Raw genomic sequence first — 27846 nt, 5'->3', positions numbered from 1 at the left:
ATTGAGTCCAGTCATGTATATAAAAAGAATATCAAGACCAAGTGGGATTCATACCAGGAATACAAAGCTGGTTCAATATTCAAAAATCAATATTTAAAAAATTTTAAACATTTGAAAAGACTAAGAAAACCCGTATGATCATATCAATAAATGCAGAAAAAGCTTTCAGTAAAATTCAATATCCATTGATGATAAAACCTCTCAACAAACCAGGAATAGAAGGGAACATCCTTAACGAAATAAAGGGTCTCTAGAAAAAACCTGTAGCTAACATTACAGTTAATGGTGAGAGACTGAATGTTTTCTCCCTGAAATCAGTAACAAGGCAAGGATATCTTTTCTCACAACTCTTATTGAAAATTGTACTGTAATTACTAGTTAGTGCAGTGAGGCAAGGAAAAACAATAGAAAGCATACAGATTAGAAAGGAAGAAATAAAATTGTCTTTATTCCCAGATGACATGATTGTATATGTAGAAAACCCTAACCTACAAAAATAGCTATCATAAAAATGGTTAATTTGCAATTATGAACATTTTTGAAACAGATAAAAAAAGTAGTCTCAGCAAAGAAATAGAAAATATAAAGAAGAAACTAATGGAAATTTCAGAACTGAAAAATACATTGACCAAAATTAAAAACTCATCAGAAGGGCTCAATAGCAAAATGGAGATGACAGGGAAAATAATCAGTGAAAGTTAAGATAGATCAAAAAAATTACCCAAACTGAATAACAGAGAGAAAATACATTGGAAAAAGAGAGAGAGAACAGAGCCTCAGACACCTATGTGAAAATAACAAGAGATCTAACATTCACGTCATCTGAGTCTCAGAAGAAGAAAAGAAAGAATATGGGGCTGAAAAAAAATCAAGGAAATAATGGCTGAAAGTTTCCCAGATTTGGTGAAAAACAAACCTACAGATTCAAGAAGCTGAGAAAAACCCAAATATATAAACCCATGTCTATACCCAGACATATTAAAATAGAATTTCTGAAAACTAAAGATAATGAAAACATCTGCTAAAGAATATGTTTTAAATTGGAAATCCAGAGAGGTTTACTTAACTTTAAGGTTTCTTTTGGAAAATAAAAGGCAATAAACAGAAACAAGGATGCAAGATATAGACACATGTTCATTATTTGGTACAAACTAGGGTAATTATTTATGTTTATCTTCAATATTGAAACAGCATTTGGTTTGGTTATTTATTTATATCTTGCCTTACTCAAAGGAATATGAGACAGTTCGCAAAAACAAATAACTTCAAGTATTTAGCCCAGCTATTTGGTTTGATCTCACACACTGTTTGGCTAGTATGGTAGGCAGCACAGTGGCCCCCCAAAGATGTCCACAGCCTAATCCCCGGAACCTGTGAGTATTTTATGTTAGAAGGCAAAGGGGGCTTAAGGTTGTAGACGGGATTAAGGTTGCTAATCAGCCAACCTTAAAATAGGGAGATTATCCTGGATTATCTGGGTGTGCCCAATGTAATCACAAGGGTCCTTAAAAGTGAAAGAGGGATGCAGAAGAGGAGGTTAGTGTGATGGAAATAGAGAAGGACTCAACCTAATGTTGCTGGCTTTGAAGATGGAGAAAAGGGACCAGGAGGCAAGGAATGTGGGTGGCCCCTGGAAGCTGGAAAAGGCAAGGAAATGGAGTCTCTCCTAGAGCCTCCAGAAGGAATACAGCCCTACAGACATCTTGATTTTACCCCAATGAGACCCATATTAGATGTCTGACTTCCAGAACTGTAAGATAATAAAATGTATTGTTGTAAGCCACTAAGTTTATAGTAACTTGTTACAGCAGCCACTGAGAACTAATACAGCTGGGAAAATGGTTTTTCCAAGCACACATTTGAAGCTAATAGAAATTTAAATCAGCTTTACAGATAGTTGTTTGCTCTTTTAGTATCATATTTCCTTTTCTTGTGACCTGACAACATGGACACACATTCATTTGCAAGCATGATTTGGACCAGCTGTTTTTTTTCAGGTTAAACTTTTAGGAAGATAAAGCCTTTAGGAGGCACCCTTCTACAATTAGTTAATAGATTTGGGTGGCATTCTCAATGATCATCCAGTTTTAGATATGGAAATTGAGGTTGTAGAAAACATTAAGAAAATAAAATTATTGTTATAGATGAATATCTTATTGCTGATTGGAAAACCTTTAGACATTCTGAATTAGAACCCTGATGAAAATTACATGACTGTTTGTTTGTTTGACTTATGCTGGATTTTACCTCTGGAAAACTTTTCTAGAGCCATTTACAAAAAAAAAAATCAAAGAGCAAAGCCCTTAACTGTTTACTGAAAGGGCCTTTGGTCTGATTTAGAGCTTAATGCCCTCCCACTCCACATAGCCAGAGACACAGAATTCTTCTACAGAAAAAAAAATTCACAAATTTCTGAAGCATTGAAATTGACTTAAAATATACTAGGAGATACTACAGATTCTCAAGAATATGCTAGGATAGAGATAAAATGGTGATTCGTGTAATTCAAAATAGCTGATAAGCCTATAATCCTTAATATTTGTTTGTGAAATGTGCTATATGCCATACCATATATGAAGCATTCTTGCAAAAAAAAAAAGTCAAACCTGAATATGATCAAGTCTGGTTCAAATAACATTTTACAGGAAATTCAGAAGATAGGAGAACATGTCATGTTAAATGACAAATCAATTACAAGAAGAGAGAGACTTGTAGATTTAAATGGACCTAAAAGCCAAAAAACCAATTACAATGTGTGGACCTTATTTGGATCATGATTAAAACAATTTATGCTATTTATGAGAAAATTGGAAATTTGAACACTTAATGGATACTTGATGACATTAAGAAATTTTTGTTACCTTTTTAAAGTCTGATAATGGTGACTATATTTTTTTAAAGTCCTTACCTTTTAGAGGTACATGCTAAAATAGTGATGGATAACATAATATGACATTTGAGATTTGTTTTAAAAAATATATGGGAAGGAGAGAAGTGGATGGGGCTCAAATGAAGCAAGACTGGCCATGAACTGACAGTTGTTGAAGCTGGGTGATAGGTAGGGGGGTTTCATTATATTATTCTGTCTGCTTATTTTTATGTTTGAAATTCTCATAATAAAATAAATACTAAAACATATATATTCTATATGATGTTTTACACATCCAATTTTCTTTTTTTAAATTTTTATTGAAGTATAATTGATTTACAATGTTGTGTTAGTTTCAGGTATACAGCAAAGTGCTTCTTTCTCAGATTCTTTTCCCTTGTAGGTTATTACAAAATACTGAGCATAGTTCCCTGTGTTATCCAGTAGGTCCTTGTTGTTTATTATATATATATAGTAGTGTGTATCTGGTAATCACAAACTCCTAATTTATCCTCCCCCCCCCCGTTTCCCCTTTGGTAACCATAAGAACACATCCAATTTTCATTTCTCATCACCATTCACTGAGCTAATATTTTAATGGGATCATGTCTCAGGAAAGTAGATGGTTGCTATGACTTTTGAGAGGTGACACAGATGTGTGTTACAGAAAAGGCAAACCTTTTTCATTTTTTGTTCAATATTTGTTTTGTGGGGTTTTTTGGTTGTTTTTGTTCTGTTTTGTTTCCATCAGAACAAAAACTGCACTCGGGAAAAATTATAACCAGCCTTTTTCACTCCCCTCCTAGGGGCTGCCTAATGCTTTCAGATGAGCTTCTATTTGCTGATTTAATCTTCTCAGCAACAGAGGGACTAGTAAATAGACTAGGAAGGAGTGGCTCCCGGAGGGTGGGTGGGGAGGGAGTAGAAGGATGGCTTCGAAGGTACTTCAGATACAACCTGAAAGGAAATCCATTAGGAGTTTGGGATTAACATATACACACTACTATATATAAAATAGATAAACAGCAAGAACCTACCATATAGCACAGGGAACTCTACTCAATATCTTGTGATAACCTATAACAGAAAAGAATCGGAAAAAGAATAGATATATTTGTGTATGTGTATGTATAACTATATCATTTTGCTGTATACTTGAAACTAACACAACATTGTAAATTTAACTATACCTCAATTAAAAAAAAAAGAAAAAAGAAAATCCAGGACAAGAAGTTGGACTGAGAATTATTACTCACCACCTAACAGCAAAACCCAGGGTGGTCCCATTTTGCTAGGCATCTTCCTCCCCTTTTTCCAGTCCACCCCATTTTCCTTACCTCCTTGGGGTTAGGACTGCAAGCATCAATGAGGAAAAGGACAGAGCTAGGCATATTGGGAGGGCAGGGAAGTTAAGCCTTTAAGGGGTATGCCTCAATATGTCTGACTCCGATAACAAGGGAAAGGAGATGAGAGAAAAATTTATTCTCACCTAAAGCCCAACATGCAGAGGCAGACTGCTGGCACCCAGAACACAGGAGCCAAGGAGACCTGCTAGAGCTGTAACTCGAGGTCTCTGGAGGAGAGGGAAAACATTTGGGAACTGAGGGGCTGAATGAAAGGTGTTTCCTGACATCTTCTTCTGGCAATAGCAAGGGGATTTTCTTGCTGCTTTTTTTAAAATCTCGAGATAAGGAAGGAGAAGGGACCCCCAGAGAAAAGAAGCCAAGCCTTCCTCCATGCCCTTACCTCTCCTCATGGCTCACATTTGCAGCAGTGGTTCTCACACTTAGTGCATCAGAATCACCTGCAGAGCTTGTCAAAACCTGCTAGGCCCCAACCCCAGGGTGTCTGACTCAGTAGCTCTGGATGTGACCCAAGAATTTGCATTTCTAACAAGTTCCTGGGTGCTGCTCTTCCTGCTGGTCCCACAGCATGCTTTTGAGAACAGCTGCCCTAGAAGAGAGCTGACGAAAGTCACCAGGAGGTCCCCAGCTCGTAATGTGAGGCTGTGAGGCTTGAGCTTGGGGCCCAGGAAGGTTGATGTGGGGTCCAAGTCCCGGGATGGTTAGCAAACCATTAGCAAAGTGAAGTAGAAATCACTGGATTTAAGTTTTCATATGTTATCACAAAGTAAATGCTTGAAATTAGTGAGTTGCTTTTAGTTGAGGATAATAAATATTTCTTGAGCATCTGTTATGTGTCAGCCCCTGTTTCAGGCTCTTTAACTAATCTAATCTTTTAGCCTTTTAAAAAAATTTATTGAAGTATAGTTGGTTTACAATGTTGTGTTCATTTCTGCTGTACAGCAAAGTGATTCAGTTACACATATATATTATTTTTCATATTCTTTTCCATTACGGTTTATCACAGGATATTAAATATAGCTCCCTGTGCTATACAGTAGGACCTTGTTGTTTATCCATCCTGTATATTATAGTTTGCATCTGCTAATCCCAAACTCCCAATCCTTCCCTCCTTAACTAATCTAATCTTAATGCTTATAGCAACATCTTTGTAAGGTCGTGTTATTACACCAGTTTGCAGAAGAAGAAACTGGTTAGTTAGTTAGCTGAACTACAGATTAGCTGAACTACAACAAATGGCTACAACAAATGCTACACCACTAAGGTGATAAGAATCCTTACAGGAGATGAGTAGAGAGCATTGGTTTACCCAGTCTAGTAAACTATTTCCAGGAGAGCTCTGGGGGTCTGGGTTCAAGTGACAGGAGGTTTTCTATAGCAGAGCCAGGGTCAGGATCAAGATCACTAACGTGGCACTGGATGATTTGTGGTTTGCACGAAAAACAGCCAGCATCTGCGACACTGCTGCAGGTCCTTGGGCCCAGCAGTTGATGGGAACACTGCCCAAGAACTGAAAACCTTCTCGGGTTTCTCTGGCTATTTGGTGCAAATTTCATGAGGACGCAAGGAGAAAAGAGTCTATCCTTTTTAGCATGTAGGTTACTGAAGAAGATACAAAATCCAGGGAATTCTGTCAGTGGCCTCTAGCTAAATAAATCCCAACAGAGCCTGTGTGTCCTATGCTGCAACCAACAGGAGCACGAATCACACTTTATTGTGACACTAAGGAAGAAAAGCAAGGGTCCACCATTTCAAATTGTGATCTTTGTTTTCCTAGTTATTCATTGGCATGAATCAACTTAGAACCCATTCCTTAGCAGATTAAAAGGTTACATTCGTTCCCCAACCGGCTAGTCTCTACATGTTCTAGCAGAGCTATTGGGGTTTGGTTATTACTTTGATTCGAGTAATGTCATAGCCATGCTCAGCATGAGAGAAAGTTGTGAGAAAATGCAAACCTTTCTAATCTAGGAAAGCAACTGCCATAAAGAACATGAGAGAGAGAGAAAAAAAAATCAAAGCTCAGCATTTGCCCAAGCAAGGGAAATACAGCAGGTTGAAAGTGCTCCTTTACACGTGCATATGGGCAATGTTTTCTAACTCTGATGAAGACACAGTCGTTTGCATTTTTCAACCGCAACAAGCTGCTTTGACTTTGTAGGATTTCATGACTCATCATCAGTGAAGTTGATGTTCCTCGGCGTTTGTCCTCCCCACTCCAGTAAGCATCTTCTCTCCAGGGTGAAGTCAAGGCATGGGTGCACCAGCTGCAGTGCCCACACCTGGGAACGGGGCTGGGAACCCCCGTCCACCCCTTGCCTCTGGCCCCAGGCCTCTCCTCCAAGAAGTAGCACCATCTCCGGTTCTCAGTTCATATTGACTGTGATGTTTCTCTCTCTCTCCTGCTCAAAAGAAAACCTCTAAACTGAATTAGGCTGAACCATTTTGTAGGTAAAAAGTGATCAAATATCAGCCATTTCATATAGTTCAACCTCATAAAAATGGAACAATCCGACTTCAGCTGTATACGGGAAAGGGCTTTTGAGAGGAAGGAGTTGGAAATACGGGGCAGGTACCCACACCCCGATAAGAGGGCTTTAGGAGATTTGGGGGTAGAAGGGGAGGCTCCAGGTCACCAATGACATGAGCCCATAGCATCTTTATCTTAAAGACAGAGGAAGTTCCCTGACTTAGCCATTCCACAGTTGCAATTGCCCCTGTTCAAAAAGTAATTGCGACCCCAAAGGATAAAATCCCTGCCAGTTTTTCTTTCTATGGGTGGAGTGAGCAGCAATTAACCACTAGGAAAATCCTCAAACTGTCACATTTATTTTGGTCTCTGGCCTCTAGGAAGAAGGGCAGAGTGAAAGGCCTGATGCTGTGGGCCCTCTGAGGCTGGAAATTAGTCAATAAAATGGTCACAGCCACGAGCAAAGAGCAATGCTTTTCCTGCAGGTTCTGCCACATTATGGCTTGAGTGTAGGCAAAGCTGTGGGGCTACCATGGCAAAGGTAATGTATAGTCATGTCTAAAGTCAATTACAAAAGGCGTAACGTGAGGGCTCTGACACTGGTGTGAATCTCCACCCCTGCATCCCTCAAGTGGATGCTTCTTACTCACATTTTTTCCAAAAAGCTAGAAATTAGAAATGGCTCCAGGATAGTCACACGTTTCTAGCTTTCACTTAAAAAAAAAAAAGAGAGAAAGAAAGTAAAATGTGCGGTCTCAAAAATACATTGCTGCTGCACAACCAAGAAGGAAGTTTAAATGACAAAAGATTTCAGGCCTGAGAGTGCATGTGCCCCTTGCAAGGAGCTCATTCCTGACCTGAACAGCCCACCCTCAGGAGGTTGCCCTGGCAATTCTGAGAGGAGGGCAGCAAGGAAGAGCCTCAAACCCCCATCCCCGGTAGCACCCCAAAGCCTCTGGATGAAGTATCTGAGCCACAGACTGACACATGGGGGAGATGATGTGTGCTTCAAAGCCCTAGAAACACAAAATCATTGTTCCCCTAACATCAGAGCAAGACCAGCAAACTCCATTGTCTCCCTTGCATCCCTGGGCTTTGTTATATCTGAGACTTGAGATGGCTTGGCTGCCTTTTCTGCAGTTGACATTTTTTTAAAAATTATTATTCTAATGGAAAAGAATATGAAAAAGAATATATACATATATGTATAACTGAATCACTTTGCTGTACATCAGAAAGTAACACAACGTTGTAAATCAACTATATTTCAATTAAATAAATACTAATTATTATTCCCTTAGCAGATATAGTATATTGAGAGATTACATACATGCTCTGTGCCTCAGTTTTCTCATCTGCAAAATGGAGATAATAATAATACACCCCTCATAGGCTGGTTGTGAGGCTTCAGTGAGTTAGTAAAGTGTTTAGAACAGTTTCTGGGCCATAGTTAGCACTTAATTTTAGATATCATCGTCATAATAATATTTAGTTATTACTATTGTAAATACTACCACTTCAATAATATATCAGGTACTCTCCTGGATAAGACGAGATTCTCTGCCTCGAAGGTGCTGCAATCTGGCAAGGAGGAGGCAGAGGCATAAACAATTAATAGCAATATCTATTGTGTGATGCCTGCTGGACCAAAGGTATCCAGAGTAATTAATCTAGGCAAGTGGGAGGAGAGTAAGATGCAGGGAATGGAGCCACAGATGACCTGGGTGTGTGCTCACTGAACCTGGTGAGAAGTGTATGCAAAGGTCAGGAGAGCCTAACCAGGGTCCCATGAAAAGGTATGAACAGTCCTTTGTTATCAGGTTGTCAATCTTCCCTGAGCTAGAGATACACAAATTCTATCCACTCTGCCAAACACTTGTAACAGAGAGGCAAAGAATCAGTAGGGGCCCCAGAGGGTATAACAAAAACCATCCACCTCAGTAAAGGGTACAAACAGTGTGCCTCATCAGGGAATACAGCCAGAGGGAACTAACCTGTGAGTCTCCACATGAACTTTGATGATCCCCCCCGCCCCCGCCCCACCAAATTCCATGAATCTGATGTTTTCACAGAATAGGAAGCATTCAGCTGTTGCTGTGAAAACATCATGGGATAGGAGGTGGGACTTCCACAGTGGCTGTATAAGGAATTCAGCAATGCTCTCCCCAGAAAAACAGTGATAAAACTGGGGGAAACTGTTAAAAACAACAATAAATTGAGAAGCATTTATTCAATAAAATCTACTGAATCTCAGTAAGAACAATGGGAGCCTGCAACATTTGAGCCAGGGACTGCTCCCATCCCCGCCAGCTCTGTATTGTGGAAGATCTATTCTGGATGCGTAAGGCAGCCCACGAAGACCGGCAGCTCCCACCCTCCTTCAGTTCTGGTTCCACAGTGTGGAGGTTCCACTTTAGGTGGGGTGGCATGTGGCCAGTGGCTCCCCTCTGCACGTCTCCCCTACAGCTCCAGATCTGTAGCACAAAGGGTTGACTCTAGCAGGGAAAAGCAGGCCAGGAAGAACAGTAGCCCATATATGTCCCTATGGCTCAAACTCTCCTTGGGGTGGGGGGAGATGATAGGGCATGGGAAACTGTGAAGGCTGGCAGGTCTGAGGCTCTGCCTAAGAGGGATGACTTTATTTGGAACAGAGCGTGGAGAAATTTATGCCCAGGAGTAATGTTGAAAACATTAGAGATTATACTGGCTAGAAATTAGAGAAGACTAACAGCTACATGATACTAGGACAGGCAAAAAAATGGCAGACCAGCCAGAAATTTGACAGGGAGAGCCAGGAAAAAGATAGGCAAAGAGCACCCTGCTAAAATCATACTCTTCTTTGGTGCTCCAGAAAACTGCATGCATATGCAGGACTGTGCCCTCTTAGGAGCATCCAGAAAGGGTACTTGTGAGCTTCCAGTCCCTGACTGAATGTGGAACATACTTGTAAAGTCTCTGAACTTTGAAAGCAGTCCCCAAGCCACACACAGATCCAACAGCAAAGGGTGGAAGGCTTACTGGCTCAGGGGGCATAAGCTCAACCTCTGGCCAATCACTGACTGACCAATAAGCTCTGCTGACCACGGATGACCTCCAGGATGCCACGCTTAAAATAAGAATGAGGAAAAAACATGAGCAGTTATATCACAAGCTGCACACTGCAAGAGAAATAGATTTTACAGAATTAGTCCAGGCAAGTCACTAAACAAATAAGCAAACAAACAACATAAAATGAGCAACAAGAACAAAAAGGCTGGTAAGAGGGGGGCAGGAGGGAAGTGGACCTGGGTAATCAGAATCCAGAGTTAAACCAACATATTCTGTAAAATGTCCAATTTTCCCCCAAATGGTAAGATAGTTAAAAAAAAATAGAAAGAAAGAAAAGAAAAGAAAAGAAAGAAAGAAAGGAAAAAAAAAACAAACAGGAAACTGTGACCCATGCATAGGGCAAACCAGGCAATAGAAGCTGCCACTGAGGGGGCCAAGATGTTTAACTTAGTAGAAAAATACTTCAAAGCAGCTATGATAAATATGTCCAAAGACTAAAGGAAAGCATGTTTTAAAAAATTAAGGTATGATGACACGGCTCATGAAATAAAGAATATCAATAAAGAAATACACATTTTTAGGGAATTCCCTGGCAGTTCAGTGGTTAGGACTCCATGCTTCCACTGCAGGGGGCCTGGGTTCAATCCCTGGTCAGGGAACTGAGATCCCGCAAGCCATGCTGTGCAGCCAAAAAAAAAGACACACATTTTTAAAAGAACCAAAGAGAAAAGTAGCATTGAAAAGTATAATAACTGAAATGAAAAAGTTACTAAAGGAGCTCAACAGTAGATGTGAGCTGGCAGAAGAAAGAATCAAGGAGATTGAAGATAAATCAAAAGAGATTATGCAATCTGAAGAAAAGAAAGAGGAAAGAATGAAGAAAATGAACAGTCTCAGAGACAGTTGATATCATTAAGCACACCAACATATGCATAATGGGAGTGCTGGAAAGAAAGAAGAGGGAGAAAGGGGCAGACAAAATATTTCTAGGAATAATGGCTGAATTTCAAATTTTATGAAAAACTCCTAATTTTTGATGATGAAATCCAATCAAGAAAATCAGTATATATCCAAAAGAATTGAGAGCAGGGTCTCAAAGAGGTAGTGGTAAACCCATGTTCATAGCAGCATTATTCACAATAGCTAAAACATGGAAGCAACCCAAGTGTCCATAGATAAATAAATAAGCAAAATGTGGTATATCCATACAATGGAATATTATTCAGCTTTAAAAAGGAGTGAAAGGGACTTCCCTGGTGGCGCAGTGGTTAAGAATCCACCTGCCATTGCAGGGGACACAGGTTCGAGCCCTGGTCTGGGAAGATCCCACATGCTGCGGAGCAACTAAGCCTGTGCACCACAACTACTGAGCCTATGCTCTAGAGCCCATGAGCCATAACTACTGAGCCCACGTGCCACAACTACTGAAGCCCACACGCCTAGAGCCCATGCTCCACAACAAGAGAAGCCACTGCAATGAGAAGCCCGTGCACCACAATGAAGAGTAGCCCCCTCTCACCACAACTAGAGAAAGCCTGCACGCAGCAACAAAGACCCAACTCAGTCAAAAATAAATAAATAAATTTATTTAAAAAAGAAAAAAGGAGTGAAGTTCTGGCATGTGCTATGACAAGGATGAACGTTGAGGACGTTATGCTAAGTGAAACGTCAGTCACAAAAAGACAAATACTGTATGATTCTACTTACATGAGATACTCGAAGTATCTCATATTTTGAATACTTTGAGTAATCAAAATCATAGAGACAAAAAGTAGAATGGTGGTTTCAAGGGCCTGGGGGAGAGGCGGAAATGGGCAGTTATTTTTAATGAATAGAGACTTTCAGTTTTACAAGATGAGAAGAGTTCTGGAAATTGATGGTGGTGATGGTTGCACAACATTATGAATGTATTTAATACCACTGAAATGTACACTTTAAAATGTTTAAGATGATAAATTTTATATTCTGTGTATTTTATCACAATAAAAAAATGGGACAAAAAATCATGGGATAGAGGCTTTGCTGCAGATTTCCTAGGAGAAGGTGTATAACACAAAAATTCCATGCCTGCCCCATGTGACAAATAACTCCTTAATGCCTGAACTGGCTGTCCTGGGGGGACAACTTACTGGAGCACTTTGTGGGTAATTTTCCCACAGCTTCACCCATTTGCTTCTCACAAGACCCTGAAAAATAGAAAGGGTAGTAATTACAAGCCACACCATGATTGGTACAGCACGCTTCCATAACTGACTTGTCTGCAATGAACTAAGACCAGAGTCAAGGACAAGCAGGCCACTTCCACTCCACACAACGTGCTCGACCTACTCCCCTCTCATCACCACGGAGTACACAGAGAGGCCCTCTGAACTGATTGTCTACACCAAGGTCTGCAAACTTCTTCTATAAAGGGCCAAATAGTAAAGAGTCTAGGCTTTGTGGGCCATATGGTCTCTGTTACAACTACTCTGCCATTGTAGCAGGAAAGCAGCCATAATATGTGAAGAAATGGGAGTGGCTATGAGCCAAAAAACTTTATTTACAATTGGTGCAGCCACTATGGAAAACAGTATGGAGGCTCCTTAAAAAACTAAAAATAGAGTTGCCATATGATCCAGCAATCCCACTCCTGGGCACATACAGTAAGTCCCCTACATACAAACGAGTTCCATTTGGAGAGCAAGTTTGCAAGTCCAATTTGTTCATAAGCAACAGAGTTAGCCTAGGTACCCAACTAACACAATCAGCTATATAGTACTTTACTGTAATAGGTTTATAATACTTTTCACACAAATAATACATAAAAAAAAGATACAAAAAATAAAGAAAACATTTTTAATCTTATAGTACAGTACCTTGAAAAGTACCATAATACAGTACAACAGCTGACATCCAGGGGCTGGCATCGAGTGAACAGGGAAGAAGAGTTACTGACTGGAGGAGGGAGAGGAGGTGGGAGATGGTAGAGCTGAAGGATCGTCAGCAATAGGAGACGGAAAGCAAGCTGCAATTTCACTCACGCCTGACGCTGATGGCACAGGTTCTGGTTCCTTGCTGGATTCAGTTCTATCTAGCCTCTTGAAAAAAGGATCCAGTGATGTCTGGGTAGTACTGTACCAGCTACATCACCACTGCCTTTACACTTGCTTTCAGACATCCTGGGCTTGAAATAAAGATACTGTACTACTGTACTCTATACAGTACTGTAAAGTACACAAAAGCACAACCACTTGTAGAGGATGCACGCACGCTGACAGTGTACACCAGACACATGAACTAACTTACGTGACTGGACGTGCGAACAGCCATTTGCATCTCTGAAAGTTTGCAACTTTAAGGTTCGTATGTAGGGGACTTACTGTATCCGGAAAAGATGAGAACTCTAATTCAAAGAGATACATGCACCCCAATGTTCACAGCAGCACTATTTACAACAGCCAAGACACGGAAGCAACCTAAGTATCTGTCAACAGATGAATGGATAAAGAAGATGTGGTGTATATATATATATATATATATATATATACACACATATATATATTCCATTGTATATATATGTACAATGGAATATTACTCAGCCATAAAAAAGAATGAAATAATGCCATTTGCAGCAACACGGTGGACTAGAGTTTATCATACTAAGTGAAGTCAGTCAGAAAGAGAAAGACAATTATCATATGATATAACTTATATGTGTAATCTAAAATATGATGCAAATGAACTTATTTACAAAACAGAAACAGACTCACAAACATAGAAAACAAACTTATGGTTACCAAAGGGGAAAGGGGTTGGGGGAGGGATAAATTAGGAGTTTGTGATTAGCAGATACATACTACTATATATAAAATAAATAAACAATAGGTCCTACTGTATAGCACAGGGAACTATATTAAATATCCTGTAATAAACCATAATGGAAAAGAATATATATATGTGTGTGTACATATACATAACTGAATCACTTTGCTGTACACCAGAAACTAACACAACATTGTAAATCAACTATACTGCAATAAAAAATTTAAAGAAGAAAAGAAAAAAAACTTTATTTACGGAAACAGGTGGCAGACTGGATTTAGCCCAAAGACCCCAGTTTGCCTATCCTGGGTCTGCATGCTTGCCATGCAGGCAGTCCCACCAGGACCCTCACCACTAAAGAGTCAGCTCCTTGATGCAAAATCTCTTGACTGTGAAATTGTCTCAGGGTTGCCTTGGGCATAAGGAACACCTGGCTGCTCGTGGAACTAGCTGGATGCTGCTCAGGGCATCTACCATTCTCCTTGTCCCAGCCCATTTCCTCTCTCATGCTCCCTGCTCCACTTGCAAGTCAGCTCTCTTAACTCCCTGAGGGAGTTTCTGATTCTCTAGGATTTCACTTCAGTCTAGATTGTATCCCCACCCTCCTTTCCACTGTGCTTCTCTGCTCCCCCAAAGCACAAAGATCACCTGGGCAGCTAAATCCCACTGATTTGCCTCTGATCAGCCAAGATGTTCCTCTCCTAGCGCTCACCACAGCTCTTCTATCTTTGAGTAAAATGGCATGCCCCTGGAGCCTCAATTTCTTTGTTTTTTTGATGGTATGTGATACCTCAAACTTTTATTGAATAAATTTTGCATGTAACATAGTACGAATTGAAGGTGTACATTTATATATTGTAATATGTTTGCCCATGTATCTCTATTTATCACATTATATAATTACAGCACAGTATTATTTTCTATATTAATTATACTGTGCATTAGATCTCTATGGTGCATTTACTATTCTTTACAAGTCTGTACCCTTGAACACCATCACTCTTATACCCCTGCCCCCCATTCCCTGGTAACCACCATTTTACTGTTTTTTATAGGTTTCACTTGTTTAGATTCCACATACAAGTGAGATCATACTGTACTTGTCTTTCTCTGTGTGACATCCTCCTTAGCTTAATGCATTCAAGGTCCACCCATGTTGTCACAAGTGGGAGGATGCTTTCGCATCCCGGAGCCTCAGTTTCTTTCAACAGCTTCCCTTTCTCTCCATGCCGGCTCTAATCAGATCACTGAATTCCATAGAAATGGTGGTCTATTATCAATTTTTCATCGAATGAGCATTTTCAAAGCCTCATTCATTCAGCCATTTCATCATTTCAGCAAATATTGATTAAGTCCTTGCTATGGGATGAACAAGACAAGCATAGCCCTGGCCCCTTTGAAATTAGCAGTCCAGTTTGGAAAGCAGGTCAATAGGCAATCAGAACAGAGAGGATCCTGGGGGAAAGTGTAGGAGGAGTGCCTAATTCCATTTCTTAATCTGTTTTCTCTGTGCAGAGTAGGATAAAACAATATAATCTTCACTGACCCGGGGCAAGGCATCCGGCTTCATCAGTGGGCTTTTTAACAGGAAGACAAGCACTGCTGCTTCCCACACTGGGCCTATCTTTTTGAGTGTGCAGGAGTATTCTTGAACACATGGCAGGTTTGTATTCCTTTGGGGTTTTTTGCCAGCTCTGGTTGCCGCCTAACAGCACTCACACCAGAGGTCAAGGGACCTTCCAGGTTCCCTGCACAGCCAGTCCAGTCCTTGGCTTTAGCCTTTCATAAGTGGGGGAGAAACGTGCCCAGCTCTTAGACTGTGGATCTCAGCATATTAAGGGTCTGTAGAAGCTCTCCACGAGTTATTAACTGAAGCCCATGCAAAGAAAATAGTACATTGGAAAACTTTCTGTTATGTAGGCTGGCTACCATGGTAACAACAAATTTCTCCCAGATCTGGGCGATTTTAAATGCAAAGTGGATTGAAAAATCTGTTTGAATTTACAGGATTTAAAGCTTCATGGAGGGTCACAAGGTGGTAGGTGCTACAGATTAACCACACAGATAATATTGGTATCTCCATTTGGTAAATTGCTTCTCATTGATTCTACCTTACCTGGCACATCAGGCCACCCTCTGGCCATTTCTCATAACAGAAACAAAACAAAGCAAATCCAAGCCTTTTTACATATGCAGTGAAGGCTGTTTCTCCACAGAAACATTTGCTCAGAGTCCAAGGCTCTGCCCCATGCTTGAATCCACTGTGTAGGCTCTGGCAGGGGCCCTATGTCATCAACAGGTTGATGGACCTCATAGGAAATGTGCTTGCTTGCCAATTAGGCTAGAATCCTGGTTCACCTCATGGAATGGTGGGGTGGTGGTGGTAAGCAGTGGGTCTTTTAAAAGTTATTTGTATTTTTTTAATCCCTGCCATAAGTGTATTAAGATTTTAGTGGACATAGCAGTCATAAAATATTCTTAAGACCCAAAATCGTGAATCAGGGATATCTGGAAATGGAAGAAAGTATAGGGTCTTCAAGTCAGACAGAGAAAGACAAATATCATATGATATCGCTTATAGGTGGAATCTAAAAACATGATACAAATGAACTTATTTACAAAACAGAAATAGACTCACAGACATAGAAAACAAACTTATGGTTACCAAAGAGGAAAGGAGGGGGAAGGATAAATTAGGAGTTTGGGATTAACATACACACACTACTGTCTATAAAGTAGATAACCAAAAAGGACCTACTGTGTAGCACAGGGAACTATACTTGGTATCTAGTAACAATCTATAAGGGAAAAGAATCTGTAAAAGAATAGATATATACATATGTACAACTGAATCACTTTGCTGTACACCTGAAACTAACACAACATTGTAAATCAATTATATTTCAATAAAAAAATTTTTAAGTATAGGGTCTTCAAATAATCATGGTCAGAATATTTGCTTAAATGCCACACACTTGTTGATGGTTATAAGTCGTGGGTATCAAGTTTTGCTTCACTCTTAGAATAGTACAAAGATTTTCGAATCAGACTGCCTAGTTCAGGCCGGGGCTCTTCTGCTACTGCTTATGTGACTTTGGACAGGCTACTTGGCTTTTTTAGCTTTAGTTTCCTCATCTGAACCTACTTCATAGGGTTGTGAGGATTAGACAGGGCTAAGTACATAGCACCTGGCACATTGGCTAAGATGCAATACAGTGTACTTTGGAATGGAATGGTTAACAGAAATCCAGAGGTCTATGAGAGCAAAGAGGAGTCTCAGACACCCCTGAAAGGTCCCTTACAAGCCTTCCTGGGACCTCAGTTGTGGACAGATAGGAGAAAGCTGGGGCCAGAAAGCACCAATGGAAGAAGAAGAGAGAAAGTTGGGGACAGCATCACGGAAAAAACTCGTCATTAGACTGTGTGCATCAGGAAGGTGGAAACCAGGGCTGCTTTATGTCTGTGTCCCCTGAACAGGCTGAGTACTTGAGCACAGTAGGTGCTCAATGTCTGCGGAATTGAATAGAAATCATTGAACTGAAAGGATCTGGAAGCCTCCCAGAACTGGAGTCAATGCAAGGGGAAACAGAACAATTCTGTTGCCAGAGCATCAGACTGACGCTGGGAACATTGAGTCACAATCACGGGTGTTGTTGGGGTCATTTATGAGGTGAGTCATAAGTAATCTGTTAATAATAAAGTATGGGATGTTCTGAATGATGTGCTCTTTCACAGATTAGAGCAGATTCAAGGTTATCACTATAGCAATGATGTAGCACAATACGCTTTATCGAGTGCGTTTGCTTGTGGGGGCGTTGTACACCTGTATGTGCTGACTGCAGAATAGGTCAAAGCAAACAAGAAAAAATAAAAGCAAATGAGAGTCACTGACTCAGACTGCAGGAGAGGTGGGCCCAGTTTGATTTCCAGTGTGAACCAGAGAAAGTCAATTCCTTTCCTCCATCTTTCCCCCCAGGACCCAGGGTGGGTGATGCTGCTTTTTTTACAGGAAAACGGCAGAGAAATGACATTTAAAGGTTGATTTTAATAATATAAAAACTGAAACCATACCATTCATATTTTCTTGGCATATTAGGCATTACAAATGCTTTCGTATGAATTATCACTTGTTAGAGGATCAACTTGGCTTAAGTGAATGGCCTGTATTTGAAGGCTGACTATGACAGCAAGCAGTGTAAACATTGCAGGGATGTCGTCTAAATGAGATCTGAGAGGTGGGGTCTTTATCCATGGAACACACACCAGCTTTGTGTTAGGGATTTCATGATCCACCTCTTCCCAACGGCTCATCCCACACCCAGACATATCTCCAAATATGGGAAGGGGGGAGGGAGGAAGGAAGGAAGGGAAGGAGGGGAATGTTTATTTGTCTTGACAATCAAGCAATCTGGGGGGAAGCGGTTGTATCTTTTGGTTTTCGAACCCAGTTTGCCCTCCAGTCTCACAAGGCAGGTAAGAGGAGAAAGGCTTAGAGGCTGACCATGGAAACCTGAAATTCACAGTCAAGATCGCATCAATCTCACAAAGCCTTTTCCCTGTTCTCCCACTGAGATTCCTATGGGCCACGCTGGCCCAACCAGCCCTCAGCAGAGGTTGGTTCCAAATCCCCTGCCACCATGGGTTGCTTGTCACACCTAGATAGGGCCTATGACTTCAAACAATGACCTTTTCAACTGGCTGCTCTGCTTCGCTACTTAATTACACAGACTATGCATTTATGGGTAAAAGGAAATGTGTCTCCATATACAATCACTGAGTAAGGGAGATATGGCTGAAGCCTTGATTCCTATTTTAGTGAACGTGATTTACTCTGATACCTGCATCCCATAAGAGGAGGGTAAACCTCTTGAGGTCACTGATCATATCTCATTGCATTCTTTACAATGCCTTGGCCAGTGCTAGACACATAATAATAACAGGTATTAACTCAAAAGAGTTAGCTGTAGGAATATTGGCCTTGTTTCGTTTTATTCACTTCTTGTTGCTAAGTGTTTGTTGCTGTTATTGTTATTTTAAGGTTATTTCTCTGCCCGAATGCTATCCTTTTATGGGGATACCCAGAAATGAAATGATATCGTGGCTACCCATTAAAAATAAATAAATCAGCAAAGTAAAACCCAGGGAGGCTGTACTTCACACTGCTGTAAGGTACACTTAAAAATGGTTAAGATGCAACAGTTGTTATATTTAACCACCATGCCAGGTATTTTTGGAACCAAAATAATGTTAAAAAAAATTAAATTTGTTAAATATTAAAAAAAAGGTGGTTAAGATGGTAAATTTTGTTGTTTTTTACCTCAAAAAAAAAAAAACCCAGGCAGGTTGAAGCCAGATGTCTCACTTCTTGTACGTGCTAAAGGATGGCACAGGGCACGGCACTGTTTGCAAGGGGCAGTTACACAGCCATAACCCTCGTATCCAGTAATGTATTTACAATGAATCTTTTGCAGCAATAGATCAAAGAACAGCTTTTATTGACCTATATCCACATTTGACTGTACAGCAAATTAGCACAAACACACACCCAGAGACCAGCTTCAGTTTCCTCTTACCACACTGGCTCTCTAAAGCGAAATAAATCTTCTGTCCTGAAAACAGAGTTTTGCAAAGAGGAAACTTCTGAAAAACAAGCATTTGTCACTGAGGTTAACAGGGCTCAACTTGAAAAATGACCTTTTGGCTCATGAGAAAACATAACTCTCTCCTAAACTACTATGGGTGAGAAGGGGTGCGAGGGGGGAGAAGAACAGTGGGAGTATGGAGAAAAACAGTGGGAGTATAGAGAACATGATGAATGAAGCAAACAGAAAGACACATATATGTGCGTGTGTGTAGACCTGTTCACAAAACGTCCATTATTTGCATGTTTCATTTCCAAAGGTCCAGATAATGTCAGGTAAAAGTGTAACTTATGACTCAGTCAGGGCCATGCTTTTGCTTTGATAAATCAATGTTAGCTAAGTCAATTAGGGTGGAGGTGGCCAAAAAAAAAACCAAGATGATAAGTGGCAGATGCATTGTTCAGCGGAAAGACAGAATAAGGTAGCTCTCACTTTGAAGAACTGAGTTCAGAGGTTTCAAAGTGCACACAGGAAATGCTCCAACAGCATAAACTGTGCCCCAAGCATCATTCCAGCAAACTTTCAGCCCTCCACATGGCTTTATCTGATCGCCGGATGCTCTATCTCCAGATCCAAGGTACCCACAAAGAAAAAACGCTTTGTGATAAAATCAAGAGCTCAGGGCTCTGATCACCTTTCTGATCAGTGAAGACTGGTAGGTGTCGAGATGAGACTGTCAGATGGTCCGAATCTGGTAGGTTCTCCTGAGTTATTGGAATCTTGATTTTTTTTGTTGGTTTCTGGTTCTGAATGTACTTAGGCACACACAGTGACTGTTTTCATCACAGATATAACAAGTTGACTACCAAAAAGGAAAAGGACGTAGAGCTCCAAACCAGGCCTGTAAAACATTATAAACTCATCTCTGGCTCTCAAAAATATCTACAAGGCAATATTTTGGTGATGATGAATATACACTGAGCCTTGGGTACCCCTTGGACCAAAGGCGGAGAAAACCCAGCATTTAGGGCACCCCATTTTGCTTTTTTGAGGTGCTTTTTTTTAAGGCACCAATTGAAGTAGTATAAATTAAATCTAGAAGACCAAATTGTGAATGCTACTATTTCCCCAACACCAAATAGTATCCACAGAACAGAGAGGTGGAATTGGATGAAAAGTCTTCATGTAAGAAAAGCAATGTTCTTTTCTCTCTGCTACTCTGTGGTTCGCCCTCATTGTGTGGGATTTGGGGCCCACGGTTAGGAGAAGAAAGTGTATACTTTGAGGATAACAGCAAAACAGCGACAAACACATTTTGTGGGAGAAGAGAATACATTAATTGTATATCAGGCTTGAGAATCAGGTACTACAAGTTAACATGGAAAGGTTTCACAGAAAATTGTTTATGTCAGAGGAGATGATGTCCAAGCTTTCAAACATCCTGGCTGTATAAATCTTCAGGGGAAATCAATGTAGTCATCACAGATAATTCACAAGAAGTAGTTTGTGATCATAACTGAATACTTCCACAAATGTTTTCTTAAGAAAAACCATAGAAAATGAAGTTAGTCATAGAATAACTGGATACTCTAATAAACATATACCCCTCAGAAATGTTCCAGATATAAGATCTTGCTGCTTTCCTTATATCTCTTTAACCTGTGAAAAACTCCTCTTCTTTACAACTTCTGTGTCAGGTATTGCAAAACTCAAAATATGCACTTTGATGAGGCCACTGATCATAAAGAGAGAAAAAATTTGTTGGTAGCAATGCTGTGGTTTATCACGTGCTATACAGAACCAGTGTGAATTTCCCTTATTTGATTTATAGAATTAAATTGCAAACATAAAATTCAAACAACAGCCCCCATGATGATTCCTCTCTTTGCTTTTCTCTACTTGGTTTCACTGGGAGACTAGCCTACTGCCTCCCTCGGACACCTCAGGAGTCCCTGGGCCTCTGTTATTAACCCTGAAGGCATGAAATGGAGAAGTCATTTTCTTTAATTGACCATGACTTTATAGTCAGTGGTCTATAGTCACTCTGTCTAAGCAGGCCCATGTGGGAGAAAGGAAAAAATGAATTTTCCAGAATAATGGGAAAGTCTGAATCCAAGGAATTTTCCTGGACTGCTGGGACTCAGTAAGGCAACACTGCCAAGGTACAAAGCAGCATCCCTCAGGGCAGCACACTTTAAACACATGGTCATGAGGGTCTTAATAGCTGTCTTCCAGAATAAGCAACATGTTAGAGGAGCCTCTATGGAGATCTCTAATTGCTACTCAGCCAGCACAATGGTAAACCATATGTTTAATAGAAACAGGGGGAAAGAAATCCAATAACTCGTTTCCTGAGCAATCAAACAAAGTCAAACAAAGGAATACTAATGGTGGTATAGCTGAGGAAAAATTTTCTCTACCCTCTTAGACTCTGTTCTTGGGGCCTGTGAATTAAACTGACAAAAGACAGATTAACGGGAGAAAAGGCATATGTTTCTTTATCGATGCTAATATTTTTATGTGCACAGGGGCTTCACAGAAACAAAGTGAAACCCAAAGGCAGTTAGATCTTTTAACAAAGGGCAATAAATTGTGGAGAAATGATTAGACAAGGAAAAGGGGTTTGGGTTCTTAGGGGCAGTAAACTGTGGGAAGGTGACTAGGAAATGTATGGTAGATAGGGTTGTTCAGTAGAATCTGTTATACAGACTCAAGTTGCTCTCTGATAAGAGTCTTGTCCTCTTCCTTGTATAGAAGAGGGGGACACCTTTACAAATGGAAGTTTATGTCACTTTTACCATGGGAAATTTATGCCCTGCTTTTAGGCAGAAAGGGGGAGTTCTTCCTTTGTCTGCTGCTTCTCAATTGCCTTCAACTCAAATCATCTTTATGCCAAAATGGCATATTTTAGGGTAGCATGTTCTAGGGTAGCATCCCCTTCATTGGTGATTATATCTATGCCTGCAAGGCAATCGATTTCATCCTTCCTTTGCAGACGGTAGACAGCAACAGAACACAGGAACCAATGAGAAACTCCCAGGAATTTGAGGCACAAAAGTGGGTTCACATCTCATTACTCCTTTCTCCATCTTCTTCTCTCCCTCAGTCTCTTTTCAGAATATAAGTTGCTAAACTTTGACTTTTTCTTCATCCCGCCTCAGGATGTAGCTTTGGGGCAATAGGGGCAGCTGTGGCCTACAGGTAATGCTTGATCAAAGACCCTCTTTCTCAGGCCCTTCCTGGAACTCCTCCTCCTTGACTCCCATCCCTGCTTTTGCCTTCCCCAGGCTTCTGAGTCCTCTACTCAAATGGGGGAAGTTGGCCTCATCTACCACGGCCTCCGGATCTCTAGGCTATGCTAGGAAGTTCACTTCCTTATTCCAGTGATACAAGTATTATATTTTAAAGCCCTGTAAAACATTCTGATGCCTCTCACTGAAGGGGATCAGAATATGACACCCCAAATTATGCCACTTTGGCATAAGGATTATTTTGAACTGAAGACAATTGAGAAAAAGCAATCACAAGAAGAGTTCTCTCACAAGTTTCCCTTGTGAACATGTCCCCCTTTCCCATACCAGGAAGAGGACAAAAACACATCACTGAGACAGAGAAGGTACCAAGATGAGTCTGCATAAGCAAACCTGTTTAATAGCCTTTGTCCACCATTAATTTCCCCCACATATTTCCTAGTCACCTTCCTACATTTTATTGCCCCTGAAAGCCCAAACCCCCTTTCCTTTACCTAGTCACAGTTTATCACCCTTTGTTAAAATGGTATATAAGCACTCAAGCTTGATAAATTTTGGGGGATTTCACTTCTTTTCTGTGAAGGCCCCATGAATGAAAAACATATTAACATCAATTTCTCCTGTGAATCTATTGTTTGTCACTTTAATTCGCAGGTCCCAGCTATAGAACAGAAGAGGAGAGAGTAAAAGTTTTTCTCCCCTAAATTACTGTCTGTCTCACTGTCTGTCTAGTTGATAAATATGTGTTGACTGGGACTTTCATGGTGGTCCAGTGGCTAAGACTTCACGCTCTCAATGCAGCGAGTCTAGGTTCAATCCCTGGTCAGGGAACTAGATCCCACATGCTGCAACTAAGAGTTCGCATGCCACAACTAAAGATCCCACATGCCACAATGAAGATCCCACATGTGGCAACGAAAATACCGCGTGCCACAACTAAGAACTGACGCAGCCAAATAAATAAATTAAATATTTTTAAAAAATATGTATCGACTGACAGACTGCCAGGAGAGTCTACATGTACCAGAGCCTGTGACAGGTAAGAGCTCTCAGCTCAGAGGCAGCTGTGCCATGCTCATATGACAGAGCTTGGCAGCAAGTCTTAATGATTAGCCACAAAAGGAAAGTGCAAAGGGGCACAGTTTCTCTTTAGAGAGCTCCAAGATACCATCAATCTCTGTCCCAGCCTAGGGAAATCTGGAAAAAAAAAGTGCCTCAAGCACTAAGGAATGGGGAATGCAGGGGCAAAATGGGTAATGAGTCAGAAAGGAATGTCTGCTAACCCACACTCACATACCTGCATGCCTATGTGAAGACAGCCCTGCATAAATTCTTTTACCCATACCATGTACTTCTGAGGGCATTTTTCCACGTGAGAATCTGCCCTGTGCTTTACAGAACAGTAAGTAGGTCACTTATTTGCTTTCGGATGTAACTCTGCAGAAGTGTGTTGTCACTGTGATATCTTTTTTTCTCTCATGCTTTCTCAGTATCACCAGCCTCGGCGTTCTTCGTTAGATAATAGATTGAAATTCATGCAGTGGCCCGAAAATCACTGCTCCAGAGGAAAATGGGGGAGGAGGTGGTCAATGAAAGCCTGGGCTAGTGGGTTTGGTGTTTTTGGTTGTTTGTCTTTAAATAAATGAGCCTAGAACAATATTTCCCGAATTCGAAAACAGATGCTTTTTAGAGTCAATTTCTTATGCAACAATATAAAAATAAGACATTAAATCCAGGAATGAGAAGTAATTCTCCAACATGGTTTTGTTTTGAATCTCTACCTCTTCACTTAGATACAGGTTTGGGGAAAGAGCTCCATCTAAAGAGCCCATATTTCCATCTGTTACTTTAGATATCAGGTCAGAGTTAGTACTTTTAGAAAGCTTGACAGATCTCTTTGATGCAACAGGGGAAAAAAAGACATACTTTCTAAGCAGTAGAATCCAAGATATCCCTGCTCTTTGTCTCCATGATGCAATGGGTCACTTTGGAGACTCTCAGCAAAATAAGCCCAAAATGGCCATCAGGATTAAGGCATCTGCTGGCCAAAACAGCTGCAGAGCAAGTGGGTTCTCCATCCCAAGTTCCCATTCTCCTTGTGATTTCTCTTTAGTGCAAGAGGTGTGACAGAGAGCAAGATGACATGGGCAAAGCAGCATCTTCGTCATCCTTCTCATCTTGCCAAGGAACAACCCAACCAGGATTCTATGCATTTTTATGTGACAAAGAAATAAAATAAGGTAGAAAATTGTGGAAGAGGGAAATCAACTTTGGCCAAAGGTTCTCAAGCCCACCTCAGTCTTTGGTTAAAAAGTACACATACGGTTTTCTGGGGGGTGGAGGGGGGAGCGCGGAGACAGGGCAGGGGTTAGAGGTAAGCAGATAGAGGGGACACTTCTCTTAAGGCAATATGTAGAAAGCAAAATTTCTTGCCCTTGTAGAGAAAATTCATACTTCAGGGGAAAACTCTTTATTGCCTAAAGCACTTGTTTCCTACAGGAGCTATTCTATAACTCTGTAAGTTGTAGAGAAGGGATAGACATGTGAATTCTGTCCTGCCTGGTTCAACTTACCTCCTTCATTGTGGGGGGCTGGGGGCGGGGAACGTTTGCCTCCATTTGTAATTCATTTCAACATTCTTTACTCCCTATAAATCTGGGCTGCTTCTTTTTTAAATCAGTTATAACACGTGCCTAGTTCCCTCAGTTATTACGAGTAAAATAAAATCTTTAACACATGTTCATTTTTATGTCTGTATAAGGATCAGGATTTTACCTTTTTTCTAAAAATTGTCTTGTAACACCCTTGTAAGACTTCTTTATTGGGTAGCAGCAGAAGGAAACGTGGTGGAGCCCTTCAGGCTGCAGGAGGCTAGCACGGGGTCATCTGATCTACAGGTAAGGGGAGCGAACTGGCTCTTCTCAGGGGACATGCCCTTTCTCCCCTCTAATCTTACAGGTTAATACCACCATCCAAAACATGAATTTAGTCACCTTTCAGGAGAAGGCATCCGTTCCATTTTCGAAGGCATTACTTCTGGCTCCTCTCTCCACTTGCAGGTTTCTCACGCTCTCGATTTGCAGATCGCTGTGTGGGAGAGCTGCAGCTTCACCCAGTGGGCAGGGCTGGGTTTCTGTTATCCGGCCTGCAACCCCCTGCGCTCTGCCAACACACAATGATCAGTGGCATTCCTGAAATTCCTGACATAGCAGAGAAGCCAGGCTTGGCCCTGCAAACGCCCTTGAACTGTGGTTCTGACCCTAATGGGGCATTATCTTTTATTCACAGCCAGAGGTTAGGACCTATTTATGTAAATCCTCCGCCAAGGGTCAATTCATCTTGACCCCCTGGTTTTCATTTCTCTAATTGTCTCAGGTATTTTTTAGACCCCTTGGAAACTCTTCATTCAGTGAAAAGCTTCGGGGTCAGTAAGAATTCAGTTACAAAGGGAAGGGGTGGAGGGCTGGAAGAGTTGAGAAGGCTTCCTTTGAAGTGTTTTAAGAAGCTTTCAGAGGCCACCCAGTTGACAAAGTAAAAACAGCAATGACCTTATGCACCCCATTTTATTCACGAAAAGTAAGCTTTCTTGAAATGGTATCCTCACCTAAGAAGTTGCTTAGAGCACACATTGTCCAATTTCAGTTTCCTAGAGCACGTATTGTCCAGTCACAGCGGTGGTAAGAGGTTGGGAAAGGAGCTATTAGAATGGAGGGCCTCTGGGCGGGCACTGGCTCCGAAGACAATTGTTCCCACTTAATGGGCCCCAGCATCCTCCTAGCTTTGCATTTTAAAAGGAGGCCCCAGAATAGTGAGAAAATACTTTATTCCTAAGAACTGACCCAGGTTACAGGGATTTCAGGCCACATGGGAAGCCAGCAGGGGAGATATTTAGAGGTCAACAGGTCTTTGGGGGGCCCTCAAATCATCTTGATTGAGAGCCTTGTACTCTAGCTTCCAACTCCCAGTAATGAAGACTTTGAGGGAAGGAATCAATTGGAAAGCAGCCCAACTGTTTAACAACCTTGACGGCGAATTTCTCCTTTTCACTAACTGGATTTTCGCCTTCTGTACTTTAAGCCTGTTGAATTTTTCCATTTTCAATTGAGAGTTGGTGGGCAGAATCTTCTCTTTAAAAAAAAAACTTTTTTCTTTATTTGCTGTCAACATTTTATTATGAAAAATGTCTAACATACAGGAAAGTAGAACAAATAGTACTGTGAACACCCCATATACCCACCATTTAAATTCAACAAATGCTGACCTTTTGGTATATTTGCTTTATCTATATACACACTGTACATACATATTTGCTTTATGTATGTATATATATTTTTTTGCTGGTCTATTTAAAAGTAAATTGGAGACCTAAATGTAAGACCGAATACTATAAAACTCTTAGAGAAAAACATAGGCAGAACACTCTTTGACATAAATCACAGCAAGATCTTTTGGGATCCACCTCCTAGAGTAATGGAAATAAAAACAAAAATAAACAAATGGGACCTAATTAAACTCAAAAGCTTTTGCAAGCAAAGGAAACCATAAATGAGATGAAAAGACAACCCTCAGAATGGGAGAAAATATTTGCAAACGAAAAACTGACAAAGGATTAATCTCCAAAATACACAAACAGCTCATGCAGCTCAATATCAAAAAAACAAACAACCTAATCAAAAAATGGGCAGGAGACCTAAATAGACATTTCTCCAAAGAAGACATACAGATGGCCAAGAGGAACACGAAAAGATGCTCAACATCACTAGTTATTAAAGAAATGCAAGTCAAAACTACAATAAGGTATAACCTCACACCGATTAGAATAGGCATCATTAGAAAATCTACAAACAATAAATGCTGGAGAGGGTGTGGAGAAAAGGGAACCCTCCTGCACTGTTGGTGGGAATGTAAATTGATACAGCCACTGTGGAGAACAGTATGGAGGTTCCTTAAAAAACTAAAAATAAAACTACCATACGACCCAGCAATACCACTACTGGGCATATACACTGAGAAAACCATAATTCAAAAAGACACATGCACCCCAATATTCATTGCAGCACTACTTACAAGAGCCAGGTCATGGAAGCAACCTAAATGTCCATCGACAGACGAATGGATAAAGAAGATGTGGTACATATATACAATGGAATATTAGCCACAAAAAGGAACGAAATTGGGTCATTTGTAGAGACGTGGATGGACCTAGAGACGGTCATACAGAGTGAAGTAAGTCAGAAAGAGAAAAACAAATATCATGTATTAATGCATATATGTGGAATCTGAAAAAATTGGTATAGACGATCTTATTTACAAAGCAGAAATAGAGACACCGACGTAGAGAATAAACATATGGGTGTCAAGGGGGAAAGGGGGGTGTGGGATGAATTGGGAGATTGGGATTGACATATATACACTACTGATACTATGTATAAAATAGATAACTAATGAGAACCTACTATAG

The 27846-nt window shown here is 40.6% G+C and overlaps 1 long non-coding RNA gene across 3 annotated transcripts in view; it reads right to left on the bottom strand.

Annotated features, from left to right (window-relative positions):
* The window catches only part of LOC132513727 (uncharacterized), a 124193-nt gene that overhangs the window by 12391 nt on the left and 83956 nt on the right, over positions 1 to 27846 (bottom strand). The window contains exons 4-5 of one of the 3 annotated variants that reach the window (XR_009538524.1): positions 25379 to 25547; positions 18879 to 20673 (exon numbers count right to left, since the gene is read on the bottom strand). The exons of 1 other annotated variant lie outside the window; for it this stretch is intronic. This is a non-coding gene — a long non-coding RNA (uncharacterized LOC132513727). Of the gene's footprint in view, positions 1 to 18878; positions 20674 to 25378; positions 25548 to 27846 lie in introns of those variants that run through there. One more of the 3 variants, XR_009538525.1, reaches the window with a different exon arrangement.

This window comes from Lagenorhynchus albirostris, chromosome X, assembly GCF_949774975.1.
Source record: "Lagenorhynchus albirostris chromosome X, mLagAlb1.1, whole genome shotgun sequence".
Lineage (NCBI taxonomy): Eukaryota > Metazoa > Chordata > Mammalia > Artiodactyla > Delphinidae > Lagenorhynchus > Lagenorhynchus albirostris.
The sequence above is the reverse complement of the archived record's forward strand: the minus strand, read 5'-3'. Positions and strand labels throughout refer to the sequence as shown.